A 23,810-nucleotide genomic window follows, 5' to 3' on the forward strand; every position below is an offset into this window, starting at 1 on the left:
TGTGGACATATGCGAGTGAATTCGAAGTCTGTTCAACGCAACCAGCAACGCCATCGGGCTTTTTTTGCACTTCGATTTGTCCCCGCTGTGCTCCACCCCCACCCAACACCTCCTTTCGCGAGCCCCCCGCAGAAACCTCTGATTGCTGTGGAAACCACATTTAAGGAGCAAATTAGTATCTCCTCCTCCCTAATTTAAAAGTATGACTTAATTGATTTCATTTGTTGCAGATGAAAATACCCAAAATGAAAGTCAGGCTTGTTTGCTTCGTGTGAAGCGAAGGTTCGTTTTATAAATAGAAATGTCGAATTAAATGGAAAAACCTGGTACGTCAATATCACTTAGGACAAATGAAAATGTGACAATGCCGAGGCTCGTGTGGAAATGAGTGATTGCGTTCAGTACCTTCAAGTGGGGGCGTGGGGGTCCAGCGTCAAGTCAAACAAAAAATGAGTAAACATCCTTGAAAGGAGATTCAAATGGAGTGGAAAATTACCAACCGGATTTGAAAAAAAAGTCTCCAAACTCTTTTGCAGGTATGTTTCTCTTTTATGGCAATGAACGTTGCTTTTGTACAATATATAAACAGACATACCGTATTTTCCGTTGTACAAGGCATTCTCACCTTTTTTAACGGAGCACCCCACCCTTAATAAACAGCAAAAGCCTTGATTTTCTTCAAAAGATGACCTTGCACCTTATACGCTGGTGCGGCTTATATGTGAAGTCATATTGAGCCACAACCGGCTTCGCAACTATACTGTCAGCAGCTACAGGCTCCATTTCCCCCTGTCGAAGAAGTAGTATGTAACTACAGCCTGTACTGTAGTCCCTTATAATGTGGTGTGCTCTATATTTGGATTTAAAAAAAAATATATTTAGATATTATATTTGGAAACCTTTTTTTCATTCATTGAAGGTGTGCCTTATAATTCGGTGCGCCTTATACAGTATATGGAAAAAGTTTAAGTTTAAGACACGATTCATTGAGGGTGCGGCTCATACTCCGGTGCGCCTTATACACAGGAAAATACGGTAATTATATACAGAAAAATACTTTAATCATGTGTACTGTGCTTATGCAAATATGTAACTCCATGTCTGCCTTTTTTTGCCAGTCACCCATGGAGATGCCTCGCTAACATACTCACACAAGTCTGGTGTTGAGAAAAACAACACCGCCTTCCTCTCGCATCGTCTCCAACATTCCCTGGAACGGCGCCGCGTATGGTTCCGAAAGTGGCGAGTGGTCACCTCCTGCTCACTGACGACTTCTGTGTTGAACCCTAACCACGCCGTCGCCGCACGACATGCTGGGGCCAGGTGAGCAGGCCACCTTCCAGGGCACGGGACAAACATCACTCTGGTCTTGTGTCTGTACATAAGGTCTTGGGGGGGGGGGGGGGGGGGGGCATATGAGTGGTTAATGTTTATTTCTGAATACATTCATTATACAGTGAAAGAGTTGCAGTCGAAGCACTGCAATTGTGGCGCCAGCGTGTGATTGTGGCAAGACGGCTTGACCGCCTCAAAATGGCTGAGCTAACAGGGAAAAGAAGGGCAAAAAAAGAAGCCAGTTTTACATTTGTACTCTGCAGCCTTTGGTGACTTGAGTCTCGTCTTGATCCTTATTGGTACGCATTCATCAAACTGCATAATGCTTCAGTGTACTTTGTTATTTGGGCTACTGAATTGAAGGCCTTGATGAAGACGGCGAGGCAGCGATCCAAAGTTAAGATACAATCTATCCGTTTTACATGACAAAAGGACAACCGACGTCACTTTTTTGTTGCTTAACTGACATCAGAAAAACGTTTTATAGCATCTGAAATACCCAAAACACGCAGTATGATATTTTTATTCAAATGCAAAACACCAATAAAAATGACTTAGTGTCCAAAATCTGCAAAAAATTGAGCTGCGAATTGGGCATTTTCAGAAAGTCCCGCCCCCAGTTCGTGAAGTCACGCCAAGACGTCTTGCATTGCTGGAGAATCAAAACAATGGCTTCAGTTTCGGAGACTATGCGTTCTTGTTACACATCCAGGTATGAATATGATTCAAATAGTTCTGAAGAGGAAATCATACATGTTTGCAATTGATTAAATAATTTATTCTGTGCCATTTTGCGGCAACATTGGGGGGAAATGTCTCACCCAAAAATGGCCACCAAGCTGTTGTGAGGAATGAATCAGCCCATTACCACAGGCTGATGAATTCCTTCCATGGAGCTTGGACGCCCTCTTCTGGTGGCTTTTGGGTGCAACATGAGGTTTTCAGACCAAACAAATACAGCAAAATACATTGACGTGATGGAAGGACTGCTACAATGTCTTTTTTTTTCGGTCAGGGGCGTTCCTTTAGTGACGTCACGTACGGACTCGTCACCAACTCAAAAACAAGACTTCCTGATGAATATTCAGCGCGAGTCTTAAAACGTAAAATATAGCTGTATGCGGTGGAATCTTATTAAAATACGCTCAGTAGAAGTTATTTGAAGCCATTTTACAATTTATGGACACAACTTGTCCGGAGACGTCGGTTGTCCTTTAAAGAAGCTACTCAACAATCTTCTGCTCATCTAAAAACTCCCACCAAGGAGCTATAACAGTTCTCCAAATTGAACTCATTCACTGACATTCACAAATTTCTTTGGCAATTGAAAATATGACGTGCAGCGCCATTCCCGAATTTGTTCGGGTTTTGGTTTTTCTTGCAGGGGGGTGCTGATAAAGCGCTGGTCAGAACTCTAGCAATGTTTTTTCCCTTCCACGAGGGGTCAGCATTTGCCTTTTGTACAGCCGCCCCCATTTGAAGCTCAGATAACTCCAGACCCATATAACTTAGGAATTAACTCTTTTTTTTCTGATGAAAGAAGAGACTAGTGTAAGGTTTCTTACACTGCATTGAATGATGATGTCATCCTAAAACTAAATTTTCTGTGGGTCCTCGAATTCAAATGACAGTGACGTTTCTCATTATTTTTATATTTCTGACAAAATATGCTTGCACACCCATATGAAAATATACAACACACGCAAATGAATAAATAAATAAATACACCAATAAATGCATGAATAAATAAACACATAAATATTCCAGAAATGAATAAACCTAAATAAATAAATACTTGAATAAACATAAATAAATAAATGAATAAACAAATAAATAAGTAAATAAATAAATACATACATACATACACACACACTCATACGTACATACATATATACGTATGCACACACGCACACACACATACCAACAAAGGATGAAAAATCACCATTTTGACATCGTCGCTTATTTCATTTTATTGTGGCGATATTTGGTCGGAGTTTCATGCAGGACCCTGAGGAATACCTAACGTCATATGCGGGTCACGCTTGTGCCGGTTCCAAGATCGGATAAATACAGAGGGTTGTGTCAGGAAGGGCATCCGACGTAAAAGTTTGGCCAAAACAAACATGCGGATCAAACCTCTAAAGATGGAGGACACTGATTTGCTGTGGTGACCCCTTGAAGGGAAAAGCCGAAAGAAAAAGAAGAAGATATGTGGGTCACGCTCATCTGTGTTAGTTTGGCGTACAACCAAAAAAGGACAAAAATATGTAGTCATAAATTTAGTAGTGATTTAAAAGGGAGAGTTTGAGCACCTGCTGTTGGGAAAAAGGACATATATATATTTTTTTTAGTCAAGATTAATCCAGATGGTGAGTCATCATGTACCAGTGTACAGTAATCTATATTATCATATTTACGAATTGCAGGAATGTCGGGATTGGTTTTAAATGCACACACGCGTCCAAATTTGTCAATAATCAGTGATGCGTGTGGTTCAAGACGATAAATGCCATCCCGTTTTTCTCACGGCGACAGCTCATTGCTGCAGCAAATCTGATGCTTGCCTCCAAAATCAAGACATGTGGTTGAACGCAGGCTGTGATGTCGGAGGTTTGCAATGCCTCTCAAAGTGAATGTCTGAATGGGCCTTTTGATAAGAAAACAGCTTGAAGCCATCCCACACAGGCATGAAAACAGCATGCACCTCCCGGGCCAGAGCCAAACAGATTGGAACGGGGTGCGATGCTGGATCGCTTCCTATTAGCCTAGCAGCCAAATAGCACCGAGTGATTGACAACGATTACGTGTAAAGAGGGCATGCTCGTATCACTGCTGGAAACATATTTGCAACGTAGCGGCGTGTGGGAGGGCTTGGCGAAATCCTGTCCATCAGTGAGAACGTGGACACCGTTTTTGGTTCTTATTCCGGGCGATTACGTCATAAACGAGATGCTCGATATTTAATCTAGTGGTTTTCTTGCTTGGTGTAGATGCAACGTCAAGGCCGACGCAAAGAATGAAGCGGTTTATCGTCTTACGAAAAAAAATATATATACAGTGCGACCTCGGTTTACCAACCCCTTGGCTCACGAACTTTTTGGTTTACGAACGTTTCATTTATGAAAATTTTACCTTGGCATACAAACTATTTTTCAGAATACACACGGAGCTGCCACAATGAGTTATGTGTCGTTCGCGGACGAGCCCGTTCTTCTAACAACAAAATGGCAGCCGAGTGCATTTATTTCTCTATTCCCCGCCCCCAGTCTTCGGTTAAAGCCACGTGATTGGTCAAGAACGCAGCAGTGGGGGGGGGGTGGGGGTTTAAACATTAAAGAGACAGGCAGACAGACAGAGAGGGAGTGAGAGAAAACACACACACACAAGAAAGGGAGATGACAGTTTTAAAACAAAAAACAAAAGTGAAAAAAAAAAAAAAAAACATAAAAAAAGGTTAGAAAATGGATAGAAAACAGTGAAATTTAGACTCGTTTCAACTTTGAAAATTCAAAAGCAGAGTGTAGACTGGAAGGTTAAAATATCCCATCAATCAGGCTCCACAAATAACCCGCACAAGCCATCTGTACACTTGATGCAAAAAGCTATCAACCCAGCTAAACAGAACATAATTGATGAGGAACTAGATAAAATTATCACAGAGAAAGCACCTACAAGGGATCATTCCTCAAGATGGTGAAAGAAGAAGGTTACGTTTCTCATCAAGTGTTTAATGCTGAGGAAACCGGACACTCCATTCCATCAAGCCATTAAAGACCTTCACAAAGGTAAATAAAATGACTTTATTGTACAGTACAGTATTTCTTTAATCATAATCCTATAGCAGATTTATTATACATAAAATATGGTATATTTTGTGTAGGTTTAAGGCTTAGAAAATTAGAAAGTAGAAAATTATGTTTTATGTGGACCTGGGAACGCATTATTCTCATTTTAATGGTTTCCTATGGGAAATTATTTTTTGGTATACACACTTTTCACCTTACACACTCTGTCTGGGAACCAATTAAGTTCGTAAGCCAAGGTCCCACTGTATTCATGAGAAAAACTCCTGTAATGCTCCCAAGTTTCAACTTGGAAACTGTGACGGAGCGCTTGCCAATTTTTAGCAAACAGAGCTTGTTGACAAGTCGCGTTGAATCATGATCAAGGCACCTGCCACGTTGAAAACCTGAAACAGGCACCATTTGGCAGTTCACAAGGTCGCTTGTTATGTGCCGAGGAGAGCGAGTGCCTGTGCCAGCGACTTCTTTCAATCATGTCACACGCCGCCTGTTGAGAATGCTACCAAATATTTCACATTTGGCTTGGGATCAAACCTCATAAAAGAGAGAAATGAAAATATGGACGCATATTTGTTAGTTGCAACTTCGGAGTATGAGCAGCTTGACTGGTTTGCGTATTTATGGTTTCGGTATTGCTTTGCACTGTTGAAGATGAACAAAATTCAGCACCTCTAAGTTTGTACAATTTGGAATTCTTTTTGGTTGAAAATGGTTGTGTAATGTGATAAGTTGTCGGGCGCCATATGCGTGAATCAATCAAATAAAAACATATTGGACACTGATTTTTCCAAATGAGATGTCAGCAATCTTTGCACAGTGATTATAATTATGAATGGCACGCAAGGGTAGTTAAATAATACATATTTGCCATCTAATTAAGGATGATGAGGATGAATCATATATTTTAAAGGTTATTGGGAAATGTTACATTTGTGATGTGTTGACTGAGCATGTTGCTGCCCGTACAAAAGTTAAACAAATGCAATATGATCACTTGTCATTGCTATCCAAACGCACAAAATACTTTTATAGCTGCTCATTTTGATTGTGAGGAAAAAAAATATTTGTCTTACCCCAAAATATTTCTTTTATTATTATTTTTTTCTCATTTAAATTGAAACCATCTATATATATATATATATATATATATATATATATATATATATATATATATATATATATATATATATATATATGTATACGTATATATATATATATATATATATGTATACATATATATATATATATATATATATATGTATACGTATATATATATATATATATATATATATATAAGTAATTGTAAAAATATATCGAATAAAATGAAAACATATATTTCTAATTAAGAAATATATATATGCATAAAATTAAGAAATATATATATATATTCAAGGGAGTCCGAAAAAATATCGATATAACCGTGACTATCGATATATCCGACCCTGTTTGCATGTAATTTTCTCCGTGCGTGCATAGAAATAGTATCGATATAACCGGGACTATCGATATATCCGATATCGATATAACGAGACTTTACTGTATATATATATATATATATATATATATATATATATATATATATCTAGATAGATAGATAGATTAAAAAATGATATATAAATAATTTTAAAAATACATCGAATAGAATGAAAAAATATATATTTAATAACAATATATAAATCTTATTAAAAAAAATGCAGGTCCTGAAGTAAGAACAGTAGTTAGACGTCGGTGCAGTGTTGTTGTTTTTTTTTTTCTTCTGTAGCAGTTTCCTCTCAGGTACGCTGAGCAACGGCACGCAGTAGCAACAGTAACAGCGTGTCTTTGTCTGACCTATTTAGGTAATTGCACTCTTCATTTAAAAAAAACTCCATCTGCAAGAGAAATTACACCTCCTCAATGGTATCTAGGTAACATAATCTCCCTCCGGCGGACTAATTGCGTGGCATGATAACCTCATCGGCTCGCCTTGTTTAATTTTTCATCTCTTTTCAAATAATTATGGATCAGTGGAGAGAAGTATTGATTTGATTCATTAACTTCATCCACAGAGCCAAGGTTAAGAATTAACACAGACTCCTCCTCACCCACCCCCCTAACCATGACATGGTTAAGATCCAGCAGTCTCTTTTGCTTTGATTGCCCACCAGTTTTATGCCTCACTTCAAAAGCCTTCTTACGCTTAAAGCGAGTCTGAAGGTTGGCCAATTTGCGGTCATTAAATCCCATTGACAATTTGGTCGCTATGAATATCCCGCTTTATTTGCGCAAGTAAGCGATGACTCGGGTTACACATCCAAGCTTGGAACTGTAGAGCGTTGTGTTGACAAATTGCCAACCTTTCTCCAAACGTCTCACAATGGGAGCCGCATCTCCACCTTGCACTTTGCTCAAACACCTTGTGTGCTTCACTTGTGAGCAAACAGGTTTTTTAGAAGATACGAGGCCTTGGGCGGCTGAGCAGACAGAGGCAACAGTTCAGGCCTTGACTTCAAAGTCTTTGACTGTGCAAAAGAACGGTTTGAGGGTATCTGTAAAATAAGGCGTATGAGATGTTTTTTTTTCTCTTTACACTATATGCCTTCATAGCCTTACCATGGTTTACTTTATATTATGTATCTCTTATTTTTGAATAACAGGAAAAAAAAACGCAATTACCAATTGCTTTACGTTGAACATGATTGCACTTCACGCCACACCGCGCCTCTTGCCAAAAGCGCCAGACGAGAGTGATTAGAAAACAGACATGAGGACATTAAAATGACTGTAACGTCTAAATGATTTCCTCCCATTAAGTTCTCCGCCGCCGCTCCGTCCATAATCTTTTCTCTTATTTCCGCCACCTTATGTTTGAAAAGAGAGGAAGTCGGTCTTCACTCTTCTCCAGATGAATTACATTTCTCCTTCATTACATCAAGGTTGGGAGGGAGGGGATTATAAAGGCAAGAAACTGTTCCAGAAATGTTCCGTACTTGCGCATGTGCTGTCCTCAAAGTGGTCGACACTCTTCATACGATAATTTCAGACGCTGAGAGGCAATTTCAAGCCTGTGCTATTACTTCAGTTTTTTTTTCCTTCTTGCCCGACTTTATGTACCAATCCAACCCCTTTCTACTGCCTTTAATTTCATCTAAATGGGATGTACCCATAGCATGCACTCTTTGCGAATAAGGACAGTTTGTTTGAACTGAAGCAACATCTTGTTACATACTGTGTCCTTGTCTTTCGGAACAACATGGTTTGGCGATCAAAATCTTCTAGGACAGCGGTGTCAAACTCATTTTTTGCCACGGACCACATTGTAGTCATGGGTTCCTCTCGAGGGCCGTTATGAATTTGGGGAAGCCATTAGAGTGTTTCATCCCCTCCACAGAATGCACAACGAATTAATGAATAACTAGTTTTCAAATCCGAAGTCAAGAATAATGACTGTTTTTGTGGTTTACATACAACAATTTGACATTTTGGTTCGGACTTTAGCAAGCATCATTACACTTGACATGCTTGATTGGCCGAATAAAATGATGTGACGGACCAGATTTGGCCCCCGGGTCTTGACTTTGACACCTGTGTTCTAGGGCTTTCTCTTGTGTCTACACCAGTTGTTCTTAAACTGGGTTTGATCGAACCCTAGGAGTTCGGTGAGTCCGCTGCAGAGGGCACAGTCATTGAAAGAAGGCTTTGGTGAGTGAGCATATGAAACTGGAGGGGTTAGGTGCCTCCAACAAGATTAAGAACCACTGGTCTACACAGTTATTGTCAAATGACAATGGGAACTCCACTACCACTGTTTCCTCAAAATTGCAACAATATTAGGCTCACAGTCGATGAAAAGGTTTCTTCAGCCGTCATCTGTAGTTCTTTGAAGGTGTCGGACGTTTCGCTTCTTATCCAAGAAATTTCGTCAGCAAACTAAAGTCTTACTGGTAGTTTAGGCCCTATATTTATATCCCTACTGTCCAGACATGGCGGTGCCGGAATCTGCTATGATAGGTCCCTGACCTCAGGTTGGGGGAGCAGTGGACTACTCCCTGCCGCTCCACTGATTGTTCTGACTAACGACTGGCCTGATTGCCCCACTTCCACCCGTATCACCTCATCAGGATTCCTAATCCTATTTTGCCTAAGTAGGCTGTTGTACGAACTATCCAAATTGAACCTCACCCCACCATATCGGTTTAAGAAGGATTTAGCTAATTTAAAGCAGATTCTTTACTTAGCTGTTTTATGAAATTTGCTTCTTTTACTCCCCTTTCAAACCATCTATGTTCTTTCGCTTTTAACCTTTTATGTTAACCTCATTGTCAGCAAATGAGTGGTTGCTAGCCTATCTTTTGGATGCACTAATTTTTGCCTTAAAGTGTTTATCGGTTTGAAATAAGTAGGAATTTTGTGTTGCCAAAGGACTCTTTGTAGTTTTTCAGAAACTCCTGCAATGTAAGGTACTGCTACTCCTCTACTTTTTCTATCTTCAGAATTTTTCAAAGAAGTACAGATGACGGCTGAAGAAACCTTTTCATCGATGGACCACTCCTGTACGACTGAGAGCTTACACAGACGTTAGGCTCACAGTCTTTGCACGTTCTTTCTGTCTATTGATTTGACAACGGAAACCTCATAGATATAGGCTAGAGACTTTCCATCGGGTACTCTCCATCAAAGGACCTTTGAGGGGCCCCAGAAGGGAACGAAGCCAACTACCGCTCTGTCATTGAGGCTCGTGTTGCCTTTCACCGTCCATTTGTGGGCAGCGCGGCAGCATAGACAGGCCAGGCGGCTTTTCTTTCTTTGCGTAACGTTCCAACTCGGCTCAAGGAGGCCTGCCAAGGTTTCACAGGTAGTGGTAATGTAAGCCTTGCTTCTGGGGTCTCTGTAGTCTAATTTAGATGGTTTAGACAGCAGGTCAGGGGCATTGGAGTGTGTCGGTTAAATGGCTTTGACTTGGGTCAATCTCTATCTCAATCTGAGCTCAGCGGACAGGGGCCGAGAGGAAAGTTTTTCCTTTGGCCACGCAATTCTATAGTGCATATAGTGCTAGAAACCCCAGAGGGGTCGTTCTTTGGCTGTTTACATAGCAAAAAAATAAAAAGAACGTTTGAACACGTTTAAAGTAAATGGTTAGGGACATGGTTCCGTGACGCTGGATGTTTGGAGTGTTAACAGGGCCCTGGGTATGGCTTAGTAAAACATATGAAGGAGATTTAAACTGACACGCTGGCAGAAGTCTGATCATCGTGCTGTACAATTTGGCCCTACCTTCATTCATCAACACAGTGTCAATGTTCTGTTCGTCAAAACCAAACTTTGTTTTTTAGTACTGGTTATTGCTCTCTGATTGAAGCCTGTAAAATTATGAGTTGGGGTAAAATTGGGTACTTTAGTAAAATCACCCCTCCAGGTAACCTTTCTAATTTCATTGGGGTCGGGGACGATTAAAAAAAAAAAGAAGAATATTACAGGTGAAACACACAGAAAGTAATTCCCGTTTTAAGTAAGAACCCAATTACACTGCAGCAGACCCGGAGAGACATTTGGATGGGGATAATTTGAATAATGAGTGTAAATACTCTCCATGGAACCCTCGGCAACAACCCTCTTTATTGCCCACTTCATGCCTCCTAATGGTTGCATGTTCGCTCATCTGTCGAGTTTGGATTTTTATCGCCGATGAATTTGATGACCCGAACTTGCTTACGCTTACGTTGACTTTGTCGGGTTTATTTGAAAGCGTAGATTAATCATCAGTCTCTTGCCACGAATGTAGCTAGTTAGCCGCCACCATTTAAAATCATAAAACCTCCGCCGCAACCAATTGTAGTTTTCGGCATCCATGATACCAAGCGTCTATTTCTGTCTAGATTGCCTGCCTCCAGTTGCTCATTGATCCGATTCCTGAGCGTTTGTAGTTCACAATCAATCCGGTTATGTCCCTCCCAAGGTCTGCAAGAATCACTCGAGGTTACTCCCAGCACACCTCAAAAACCACCTCTAAATCATATCTATGACATCTCTCCTTCATTGGGTTGCTGCCAGTTTACCTCATGGCAAAATCCCATTTGAGTTATAGCCCACCTATCCCCCCCTTTTCATTGCTTCCTCTTCCAACATTGGGGTGTAGTTCAAGTTGTTGTCTTGCAGAAATTTCTCAAATGCACTTTTAAGCGAATACCCTAAAGACACATATCAGTTTTGGCTAAAAACAAGATGCTAGGGGCAAATCATCCCAAACATTGTTTAACATTTTGGGCAAGCAGTGCAACTGACTTCTGATGATTTTTACTCAGAAAGCGTTTTGCCTGGCCTGAAATTCAATTCTCAATCTGTTTTTGGTGTTTTTAACATGTTTATTGAACCAAAATTATCAAGGTTGAAGTGACCGCCCCAAGTTTAGACCCCTGTGAAAGGAAACCTATCTGGTCTGTTCAATAGTGGTTGCATAGACATTTCTGTATACGAATACAACTGAAAACGGGGAAATTCATGGTCGGTCCACTGAAGATCAAGTGTTTTGAATCAATTATCGAATTGTCATTATTTGTCTCAAACTCTCCCTCCTTCATACAAATTGGAAATGTGCTCAAAGAGGGACACGTTTTCTTCTTCTCATGCCATGTTGAAGGCCCCAACGTATGCAATCATTCAATCTCGACCTGAATAAACAAAGCCTATTACAAAGCGATTTATACATTTTGCTGACTGCAATTAGTACACCCTAACCCTGGGCGACTGCTATAAACAGAAGTAGCGACTCACTGTGTGTTGACGTTCACCCTGCACTTCGGTTGGCCAGAAAACTGCATCAGGAAAGACATGGTGGCGCGTGTTCTCGGTTCAAAGTGAAATGACAAATAGTAAGGTGTTAGCTGGGCTTATGTCTGTTTCTGTCAAGGTGTGTAAAGAGCTAAAAAATCAAATGAACCTGTGGTTGAGATGTCGTGTTCAAACTTATCCTGACCTGACACTGTTAATCATTGCTTTAATTTTTATGGTAGCCATTTCTGTCAATAATGCTTCCAGTATATGAGATCATCATTCCAAAAAGTTTGATTTTTGTTATAATTGCATTTATCTTAAGAAATGAAAGATCATGTGGTATTTTTTCTTCTTTATTAAATAACATCTCAAATAGTTTGGAAACCCCCTTTGAATTTTGATGGTGTGTTGAAGGAAACACTTCCTGAAATTCAGCAGACGTCGGGCTTTGCCAGCAAATATTTTCATTACGTCCACGTAATGGTTGACAAATTGGTGGATAGAAAGATACAGTAAATATATTGCTGTGTTTTACCATCACTATTTTTCTTCTCTTCCTGTTTCATTCAAGTCTTCTTAGAGGAAACAGCAGCAACATCTTTAGATAGTTTGCTTGCCAATCATATCACACTGAATATTCATACAATGCATCTATGACAAATTCCAATCGACACTTCCTTAAATATGACCCAGACAGGAAATCAAGATATGAAATATGTAGCATATGGTTTTCCCCCATTTTAGGGAATTTTGCACTGTTGGCTGTTGTCGTAACGAACTGGAATTGTAGCAGAATCCGAACATGTATTGTCCAGTGTGGCGTGTTTGTGCGTGGTTACTTGCACATGCTGATGATGGCGCGGCTGCGACAGTACATGTATGCACGCGTAGTGACGAGACAGAGACAAGGGATGCCCTGCAGCTGCAAGTTTTATCTGATGAGGCCCGAGTCAAGCTCCGATAGATTCCTTCTACCTTGCCTTAACCTTAATTTGCCAAGATGCGGCATGTCAAACAGCCTGAGGACCAATGTAATCTGTCAGTTGACTTCAAAATATTTTTCATTTAATTCCCTGCCTAACAACGGGGTTCAAACATACTTTTACTCAAGTAGCGTGGATTTCGGATTTCTGATGCGCTAAATGACGCATTTGGACACACGTTTTTGCCATTGATGAGATTCAAATTTGGATTTTTTTGATGAAAATGTTGTCAATTATCATTCAATTTGCAGTATTTAGCCTTAAATCAAGGCGGAATGCATTGTGAGCAATTTTAATGGTAGTCATTGAGTGGCCAAAAGTTTACAAATGGATATTCCCAGTTTCAGCATACCTTCTTTTCCCACACAGTTTGTATTAATTTAGCCAGAAATTCCACATATAAAATAGTTGAACTCAAAAGGTGAATTAAAAGGCAGTGATGTGTTGATATGTGCATACACATTCAATAAAGTAGGGGTGGTGTTCCTTGGTGCAGCTGTTTCTTTCTTTCCACAAACTGTCTCTGCGGTTACCGAGTTGGCCCATAAAAACCCGGAAGTCCCCCTCCAATCGCTTGTGACATTGCTTCCTGACACCCGCGTGTTTACAGTCAGCGCAGACGGACACAGTCCCCTCCAGAAACATTTGTCCTTAGTCAAAGAGGAGGTGTTTGTCATTCCGAGACTCTGGGGAAATTGTCCCTGGCTCCTGTTTAGCGGCGTACGACCCCACACAAAACGCAGCCCTGTCCACAACAGATGTTTGTTTTGCATCAACAGCTTGGTTGCACAATAATAGAACCTTTATGGAAGATTATGTCCACGTTTACTCGTTTGCCTGGATTCATTTTAGATGATTCCAATCGAAAATACACAAATAAATGTCCAATTCTAAGCCTTACGTTCAACTATGTATGAATGTACACCAATTGGTATGTCTATCGAGCTATATTATTCTTAAGATTATTATTATTATCATAGTATCATATCATAGTAGTATTGGTATTAGTATTACTATTAGTATTAGTATTATCAGTTTATCGAGCTAGCTAACGAGTTAGCTAGCTATCTATATAAACGAGTTAGCTAGCTATCTGTATAAACAAATATATGCACTAGGCAAGTTACCTTTCACTGTGCGTAGATTAATTCCCCCACCATGAAAATATAAACAAAACATTTTACACTATGAAAAAGTTCTACAATGAAGACAGTTGATACATGTGATTCTCAACAATTGACAAAAATGTCTCTCATCTCACTTTTTCTAAAAAAATACTACAAATGTCATGATGAAAAAACCTTAACATGTTCAGCAATTCCCTCTATATTCTTTATCGGTTGAAATGTTAATTGCAGAATTATTTTCACTTGTTTTGTACAACCTTTGCGTTATCTTCGAGGTTTGTAAAGAATGACCCAAAAGCGAGACAGAGGAAAAAGGAAATATAGCAAAGAACATTACCACCAGCCGGGCCATTAATGAGCATTCCTCATGCTGTCATGGCAACTATTACCGCCGTGATGTCGCTAATGGCATCAGAGACAGGGTATGAGAAATATGTGAAAATTATTGTCAGATTCAATTAGGATCCTTTCATCGGTACTCAGCTGGTCCTCCCTGAGGCCCCTCATTGATTAGCTATCAAATTCAAAGAAGAATGGAAACGGCGTAGGCACCCTGTTGTGAGAGTCATCACCACGTCCTGCCACTCGCTGATAGAGGAAGACTGACCCCAGCCAGCAACCTTAATCAGCATCATTGCTGACATATTTCTATTACTTGTAGTGCCAACAATCATATACACGCATAATTTTTCTGACATTGCCCGTAAGAGTCCTGCAGTGCACAAGTCTTAGTGCATATTTCAAATCAAGAATTCAGGACTTTGTACTGGTGGGCTTTGTCATCTTCTCCTTTTTTTTGTCTCCACAAACTCTCTGCACGGGCCTTTTGAAAGAGCGCCTTGCTGACGTAAATAGACGCCCGACTTATGAGAACCATCTTGTCCCGGCGGGCAGGTGAAAGGCAATGAGTGAAAGGCGATTTTTAAGAGCAGCTTGCAGGAATAATCGGGATTGATGAGTCCCATTTGGTCAACATGTTTGTGTGCTTTGGAATGCAAGAGGCCGCCTTGGCTAGCCACATTAAGAAAGGCCGGCATGGCCAGATTCCTGTGGTCAAACGATGACAAAGCTTGTTGCCCCCGTATAAGAACGCTTAAAAAAAAGCCACTGAAATCCTCCCTCGTATTTGTTGGCCGACTTTCAGCAATAGAAAAAGCACACGTGTAACCAAACTCTTGGACGTCTGATAATTTTCACATATCGTATGGTCCTATATTCCGATCTAAAATCTCATTATGTTTCTCAAGCGGAACATTGTCCGCAAATTTTGAATTGAACGTATGTCAAAGGACAATTTCTTCTTTTCGGTGTTTCTGGATCGGTCTTAGATTTAGATTAATAACCCACCGTGTCTGCAATGTCAAAATCAACCGCAGACGACCACATAGCCAATGTGATGCCAAAACCAACCTTTTAAGTTGCAATATCGGCCAGATTCCTTTGAATATCGGATGGCAACAGAAATAACAGGTTATCGGTTCCGTGGCTCGGGGGAATTATGAACGACGTAGTTTTATTTGTGCAGTATCATGCCGTCGGTTATCACGGAGCATTTGTCTTGACGGAACAGAGAGCGCAATGCCAAACGAAAGTGTGCGTATACATTTATTTTGCGGTTGGAAGGAGCCTGACTTTTGCAGTCCGTTAGCAGACCATCCTTTTCATCATCGATAACCTTGAGTAGAACCAGATTCAGATGAAATATTATCTGGAGAATATTCAAAGGGTTTTTTTTTTAAGTGTCAACAAAAGTGGGAGTTTGAAGCTCGAGGGAATTGGAAGGAAAATTGTGCATCATTGATGAGATGTTCGGTTCGAGCATCATCTTGAAATCATTGACCTCCCCCTGGAATGTGGTGGTTTATTATCTTTGGTTCATTCATGCAACCATATTTTTACACCATTGTCCTGCTTGGTGCAAGATGGGCTGTGGACAAAGCGGTTGTCTTGACCAAGATCAGACCAAGAGAGAGAATGACATGGTTGGTCTTTTTTTGTAGGTCTCAAAGTGTGGAAACTACACGGTCTCTTATAATGTGCAATGTTTCAGAATCAGAAAGCCTTTAATAGTCCCACAATGGGGAAATCTGCAGAAGGAAAGTTTCCAGAAGGAAACATCTTAATAGCTGGATGAACTGATGAAAGCCATGAAGTTATCATGTTGCAGGGTGCACGAAACGGTTATTTCGTTTTGTGATTGTACAAAATACAATTCAGGTTCATTTTATATTGGGAATTGCTTGAAGTGTTAAGGTTTTTTTTTACTCTGGACATTGGCAGCGTTTTATTTTCCCTAAAACAGTGATGACAGACGTTTTTATCATATGTTGAGAATCACATGTATCAAGTGTGTCCATTATCGACATTTTCTGCAGTCTAAACAGTTTTGTTTATATATTTTTTCAGTTCCCCAAAAAGAAAATAAGTTGTGGGGGTGAAATAATCGACACACAGTAAAACATAATTTGAGCAGTGTAGATATTTGCTAGCTAGCTAGCAAACTAGTTAACTGTATAGCAAATATCTGCACGACTGGTTAACTAGTTAGATAGCTAACTTGTTGATTAGTTAACTGGTTAACTAGTCAGCTCCCTAGATAGTTAGCTAAATAAATAATAATACAGAGGTAGGTAGGTAGATAGTGTCTGTAGGTAGTGTCGATAGTGTCGATAGATATGTCAGTTGCTTTACATTTATACAAAGTTGAACATGAGGCTAAGAATTGGAAGATTTTTTTGTGACCTTGACCCAGATTAATTTATTTCGTGCGACCATCTGATGAAATGAAACAAAGGAAATTCAACACACCTTTTGTTTGTCAGTGTAGTTACAGTTCATAATAAGTCAAGTTCTGTAGTGATGATCCACTGATGAAATTCTAGTCTGTTGGTTCTAGTGCTTTCTAGTGCTTTGGAAACTTTCAGACTTGACGGTGTTTACTCATGCCCTATTAATAAGTTCTTCTTTGAATAACCGTGTATGTCCAGAGCAGACAGCTTATGTCAGTGATGAGAAGGAGACTGAGAGAAGAAAGTCGACTGGGGCCGGTGAACCTGTCACCTCACTATTATTATTTGTTGAGTGAGTATACTCGGTGCACTTGTTCAGCGAGGCAGCCACCCGTTTTTTGGGGGGGTGGGTGCTGCCACAAACATCCAGCCGGTTGTCATTCTCAACTCATTAAATGCTGCAAAGTGTCGAGCCCAATGTTTCAAATCGGATGGCATGCTTTCAGTTCTTAGATGCATTTCATTTGGCGGTGTGAGGTTCATGCAATGGCTAGAAAAGCATCCATGACTAGAGTTAAACCTAGTGTTTACCACTTCAGATGAGCCTTGTTTTAAAGATTAGAGCCACTCCTTGGTTACTTCAATAGAAAAGTCAGAATCAGGAATGAAAAAAGACACAAAAATTATTGCTTGCAAAGTCTGGAGCGTCAATTCTGATTTTAATTTAGATGTTTCAGAAGTGATCGAACATCACTTGGAAGCTTTTTTTTTGTTTGCTGCATTCTCCAGGTCATTTAAGTTTATGGCTGTTATGGTGTGATGATATACTATGTTGTTTCTTGCTCACTTTGGAACAGGATTAACATTTGTCTTCCAATCATCTTTGAGTCTCTGTGGATGCTTTCCCACTTTTCATTCCCGTTTTTCTGGTTGGAATCAGTTGACTCGCTCGTGGGAGTCATCCGCTTCAAACCTGCCATGTTTTGATGTCACGCATTCAAGTGTATCGTCCCTCAAGAATGAATTTTTCCCCTACATGTGTGCTAACCATCCTGGCTAAAATTCCGGCAAGTCCCTACAAACACTCCACCCCCAGGACAGATGCGACCAGAAAAAAAACTGTCTGCTTGTGCACAAGTCATGGTAGAAGAATTCAAACCATCCCAATTGCTAACCCCCAGTGCTTCACTCATTCTAACAGCAGGAGGATGCACATTCCCAAAGCTTTCTGTGTCAGTGGTCCCACTGTGGCCTTGAAAGTTTGACTTCGTTCCTGCTGCTATGTGGGCTTTTCAGAGCTTAAATGTTACTAAAATACAACTCCATTTATTTGATGGTCGTTAAGCCGAAAAAACAAATCGTACCACCCCCCACCCCACCGCATCAAGGCAGTGACTAATCAGAGGCCCAGAAGAGCAAGTGGCATGGAATCTGGCACGTATGATGACCTTATTGCACAGAAGGCTGAAATATACGGCTGTGTTTGTCTACTTCCGTCACTTCTGGCATACTAACAATAGACCACACCTGTCGGTCATGAGTATAGACAGCAGACACCAGGCTCACTCCTAGAAAGCTCGCCCGAGGGGGGGGGGGGGCTATGCAGCCCTCTCGGTAAAGTATGCACCGTGCTGTAATCACAATGATTTTCTGACCTCGAATGGGATCACTCAACAAAAGAAAGGCCTTCATTTTGTTTTTGGTGGGTTTTCATTGTGTTTGTGTGGGATTGTTTTTGTTCAAAAGATATTCGACATGATACCAACCTGGGTTAGCGTTAAAACCCACAATGTTAATTATGCCATGTTCTTGACATGACATTGACATGACAGGTAAGCTATGATCAACTATTTTTCATTTATAAATTAGTCCTCGAGAATCCTCAAATCTTGGTCCGCCTTTCAGATGCACCCACGAAGTCAATAAGTGCGCCGTGGAATGGCAAAGTCCCACATTTGACAAGCTAATCTATGGAATCTATATTCCATTTAAAAATAAATCAAACAGCAACAAAAATACAATCCACGATATCGGGTGAATTTGTTGGTATGAACAAGATAGTGAAATAAATTAAATGTTTAACATATAACAAAAGACTGCTAACACCAAAGTATTTATGCTAGCTTTGTGATTTCACATGATGCTAATCAGCTCGCCTGCCGGTTTATCTCCTCATTTCCGGTGGCTATGAAGCCACTTACTAACTTGCGATTCTCGGGTAAGCAGCTGACAGGTGTGTTTTTCAACCAACTTTGGCGACATGCTAGCAGCTGCTAAGCTTGCATGAATACGTAGAACAAGCAAACATCCCAACGCTACGCTTCACAAGAAAAAGCCTCCCTCTTGTAACTACTGCCTGTTTTATGTTGGCTAGAGTAAAGACACATTTTTGAAAAACAGGCTGGCAATGCAAGTAGTCGCCCGAAATCACAGAACCATTAAAATACTGCTTGATTGTCTGTGAACGTTTGCCAGCTTAGCGCTCACAATTAATTTACTGTCCATCCACTTAACAAAAGCGAGCCCTGTCTTCCTTTTGTCATCGGCAGAAATCAATTTAGCAACCACAGAATGGCCTCTTTGGCCCACTCATTATCCGAGAACATGATGTTGCATTTGCCATTCTCGTGTAATCAAAATTGTCATTGATGTGTGCTGCCGTCCCTCTGGCGAGGCAATTCATGAAACATTGAGGTAATCACAATAACTGTGTAGTGACGGAATATGTTGATTATGTGATTAAGTGTGCATGTAATTGGTATTATTGTTATTTTTAGCCAGAAGTTAATTGCTAATGGAGATCCTAGTAATAGGATCAGTGAATGGCAACACTGCAAATCTATTAGCTCCCAATAATTCTTTGCAAAGTGAGAAGCGAATTGTGATTGGAAGGTGTATATTGAGGGGATGAAGAACTGTCTCTTGAGTGGAGGAGGGGATGTTAACACAAATATATAAAATTGTCAAACGGTCTGTTTGATCAGAGTGTAACGTTAGTACCTTTATCCCATTTAAAATTATTGATTTAAACTCATTCACTGCCATTCCCGAATTTATTCGAGAATTGAAAAGCATGAGGTGGAGTGCCATTCACGAATTTGTTCGGGTTTTGTTTTTTCATGCAGGTAAAGCGCTGGTCCCTTTTTTTCCCTCCCACGAGTGGGTAGCATTTCCCTTTTATACAGCCACCCCCATTTCAAGCTCAGATAACTTCAGACCCATATAATTTAGAAAGTAACTTATTTTTTGTGATGAAAGAAGAGAGTGTAAGGTTTTTTAAGGTGCATCGAATGTTTATGTAGTCAATATTCTGTGGGTCCTGGAATTTGAGTGAAAATGACAAAAACCTTGGCACTGGACTGGACACATATTTGCACATCGTCTAGCAGTGAATGAGTTAAATGAAATTTTAAGACAAAATACCGTCCCAGTCTAAAGAAAACCAATCGAATGACTGAATTAATAACCTGACTCTCAATTTGCAAAAGAACACCCAAAACAGTTCATGCTGAAACTCACTGAATTTAGAGCTATGTGTTTTGTTGGATTGGATTGGATTTGCCTTTATTAGTCTCGCAGTGGAGAAATTTACATTTCACAGCAGCATCAATTTGATCATTAGCCGGTACGCAAATCGCAATTTGATCATTAGCCGGTACGCAAATCGGCTGATTAGGAAGTGGAAGTTGCGGTTAAAGAAGAAAACAAGACAATCAAAATCTATATCTAGACTGGGTTTAGATTTGAACACAAATTTCTCGATCTGCGTGCAAACGAAGCCCGACTGCCAAAAGTGAGCCTGCGATGTGTCATTTGACAGCGGACTTTTAATGCTATCAGATGGAGGCGTCAGAGTGATCAGTCTCTCGCACACACACACACACACACACACACACACACACACACACACACACACACACACACACACACACACACACACACACACACACACGCACGCACGCGCACACACACACACACACACACACACACACACACACACACACACTGCTTCCCTGTCTTTCCTCGTGTCTCCTTCCCAAAGAAGGGACCAGTCGCTTTGCTGATAGAACAGGCCCATTAGGATCCCGCTATCGCCTTCCTCAGCGGAAAGATTGAAAGTCTGAGATATCTGCACTCCGATCCCAACAGTCCTGGGAAAATCCCTCCCTATCGGTCATTGGATCCCTGACTCGAGACAAGAATGAGAGTGGGACAATCACAGAAAAAGGGGACATTGAAAGGCAGGTTGGACATCTATGAGAGTTAAATGGACAAAGGCCAGAAAAAGAGCAAAAGGTGGAGCTGTCACAGAGGAAGAAAACATTTCGAAAGGGATTTAAAGGGAGGAAGACACATTCGGGTCTTTGTCTTAGGTGCTGTGCACCACAATCGGTGCTTCTCGGACATTTGCAAAGTCTGACAAAGGAGTGCCATCCTCCAACATGTAACTTTTTTTTTGTACAGTGTGTTGTGTTGTTGCAAAATCAATGTTGGCTTGACAGTAGTTGAGAATGGCCTACACAGCATTGAGGAGATGGCGAGCAGGGTACAAAAGCATGTCCATGTTTGGGCAGATATAGAGTGGCATAGTGCGGGCCAGGTCAATGGCCGCTAAGTTCTCCTATCAGTGGGAGAAGGGCGCAGGGGGGGTATGCAGAGCACTTAGTGGGTGAGTTCCAGAGTTGCTGCTCAGGATAAAATTTAGTTCCACTTTTTGACTGTATTAAAAGAAGTCTTGTTCACGGGTTTAAATGCCATGGTGCTTAGTGTGTATGTTCTTCTATATGCGAATGAAGTGTACCGTATTTTCCGGTGTATAAGGCGTACCCAAAAGCCTTCATTTTCTTCAATAGATGACCCTGCGCCTTATACTCCAGTGTGCCTTATATGCAAAGTAATATTGAGCCGCCAACAGGTCTCGCAACTCCTGTCAGGTGCCTCAGGCTCCACGCCCCAATAGAAGAAGTAGCGAATGGTGCATGCTGGGATACATTAAATATCCTTTAATTTTAATACTTTTAATATTACTTTGCCAAGCAATTTTTGGCAATTAAATTTTGCCAGAATTTTCTGTTTTTGGCACCATAATTAGAAATGGAATACTTTGCGGTTTTTTTTTGCTTGTTTCATTATTTAGTGTCTCAAAAAATTGTTTATATCAGAAAATTTTATGGCCGAAATATTCCATGAAAACCACAATGGTTTTACAGAATGAAGATTGCTAATCTCTGAAAATTCTATTTATTGTACAGACGCTCCCTAATTTACCAACAAGATATGTTCCGAACGGTCGTTCGTAATTGAATTTGTTTCTCCAGAGCTATATTTTCTGTGGAATGTATGTTTAAGGTTCATATAAATATTTTTAAGGCTTGTATAAGTAACCTGTATTGGTTTGTACTGAAAAATAAACATTTAATAAAATATATGCTCTATAAACATATGTTCATGTACAACTGGAGAGAATACTTCATTTGTTCCTTCAAAAATATTCATATGTACCTTTGTTCGTAAATCGAATGTTTGTAAGTAGGAGAGCATCTGTATTTTGATAAATTGATAAAATCCTGAAATATTTCTGAGCTTGTAAAAATGCAGAAAATACCAGACATTATACTATTCTGCAATTTATTTTGTGTTTGAAAGGGAAAATTATGGTGAAATCCTTATATATGGATGACGTTATAAAATATGACATCCATTGAAGGTGCGCCTCATAGTGTCAAAGTCAAAAAGTCAAAGTCAAAGTCAGCTTTATTGTCAAATATGCTAATATGCATGACATACAGCACAGATGAAATTACTGTCCTCTCGGACCCAGCATGCAAGGCACTTATAATTACTTAACAAACATAAACATGAAAACTCCTATTTGCCGGGAGAGGGGAGCCGCTGCGTGTTCATAGTAATAATAATAATAATAATAATAATAATAGTAATAGTGTGGAAAATACAGCAATTTCAAATTAATCTGAGTCACATTCATGTCATCAAGCGGGAGCAAATGACTGACAGCGTTCTGGAGGAAGTGCCCGTCTGGCATCTGATTGTGCCGAATGAGTCTTTGAAGTCTAAGCTTGCCTTGGCCGAGTCAACTAAGTCGGATGGTCGTTGACCGGTCTTGGGAAATGCCTCGTGATTATGCTTATTTATACAGTGCATTTATACAGTACTATGTTTGTATGTATGTATGTATGTATGTGTGTATATGTGTGTGTGTGTGTGTGTGTGTGTGTGTGTGTGTGTGTGTGTGTGTGTGTGTGTGTGTGTGTGTGTGTGTGTGTGTGTGTGTGTGTGTGTGTGTGTTTGTTTGTTTGTTTAATAGTTGATCCAGATGAGCTTTGATGTTGATTGAGAGAGGCCGACTTTGAGCTTTTCTCTGAGCTTCTTCGAGAACAAGGTACAGGTAGCTTCTTTGCTTCTGTAGGGGCGGGGCTAAAACGCAAAAAAGTCAGAATGCATGCAAAGCGTATGTATTTTTATAAAGCATCATGTGGATTTGCCCGACGATTTAGCTCGATTTAATCTGTGCGATATCGAAGTATTCCATCTGCCCTCCGAAGTTAATGGCGGCGGTACCGCGGCATTTACATGTTACTTGCAAAAGAAAAATGTAATGAGGTGAGAATACCACCACAATGACAATCAATTCCCAGCGGTATAGCTACCTTCCCCCGTAAGGGTTCACACGTTTTGTGATGTCGAGACGTCAGGAGGCCTCCTAAAGCGCACGGGGAGTTGATGAAGCTTTTCCCTCTGAACCCGTGTAATGTTTGAAGCGAGCAGCTAATGCCTTACATCCCAGAGTCAAGCCAGCCAGAGTAGCGATTCCATCAGTACGGTCGATTTCTATTAATTAAACCATAATTGGGTTTTATATATTTATTTGGAATACACTGCCAATGAGAAGAGTAAGATTAGGCAGAGATTTGCATGCAAAATGTACGAGCTTCATTACGCTACCTTGGCAAAGACGGAATAATTCGCTTGCCTGCAGGGCTCGCAGATGGTGCTGTATGTTTGCTAATTTTCGCTCCTTTCAAGGTCATTAGTTCTGTTTGGGTAATAATCGAAAAGTTTATT

At 40.3% G+C, this 23,810-nt stretch overlaps 1 protein-coding gene across 1 annotated transcript in view; it reads left to right on the top strand.

Moving 5' to 3' along the window:
* Window positions 1-426: 426 nt before the first annotated feature.
* The window catches only part of mef2cb (myocyte enhancer factor 2cb), a 210,770-nt gene continuing 187,386 nt past the window's right edge, over window positions 427-23,810 (top strand). Inside the window, exons 1-2 of the mRNA XM_088993757.1 lie at window positions 427-536; window positions 1,119-1,323. The gene's annotated coding sequence lies outside the window, so the exon portion shown is untranslated. The remainder of the gene's footprint in view (window positions 537-1,118; window positions 1,324-23,810) is intronic.

The sequence above is a fragment of the Hippocampus bargibanti genome, linkage group LG04, assembly GCF_051943395.1.
Source record: "Hippocampus bargibanti isolate YZ-2025 linkage group LG04, ASM5194339v1, whole genome shotgun sequence".
Lineage (NCBI taxonomy): Eukaryota > Metazoa > Chordata > Actinopteri > Syngnathiformes > Syngnathidae > Hippocampus > Hippocampus bargibanti.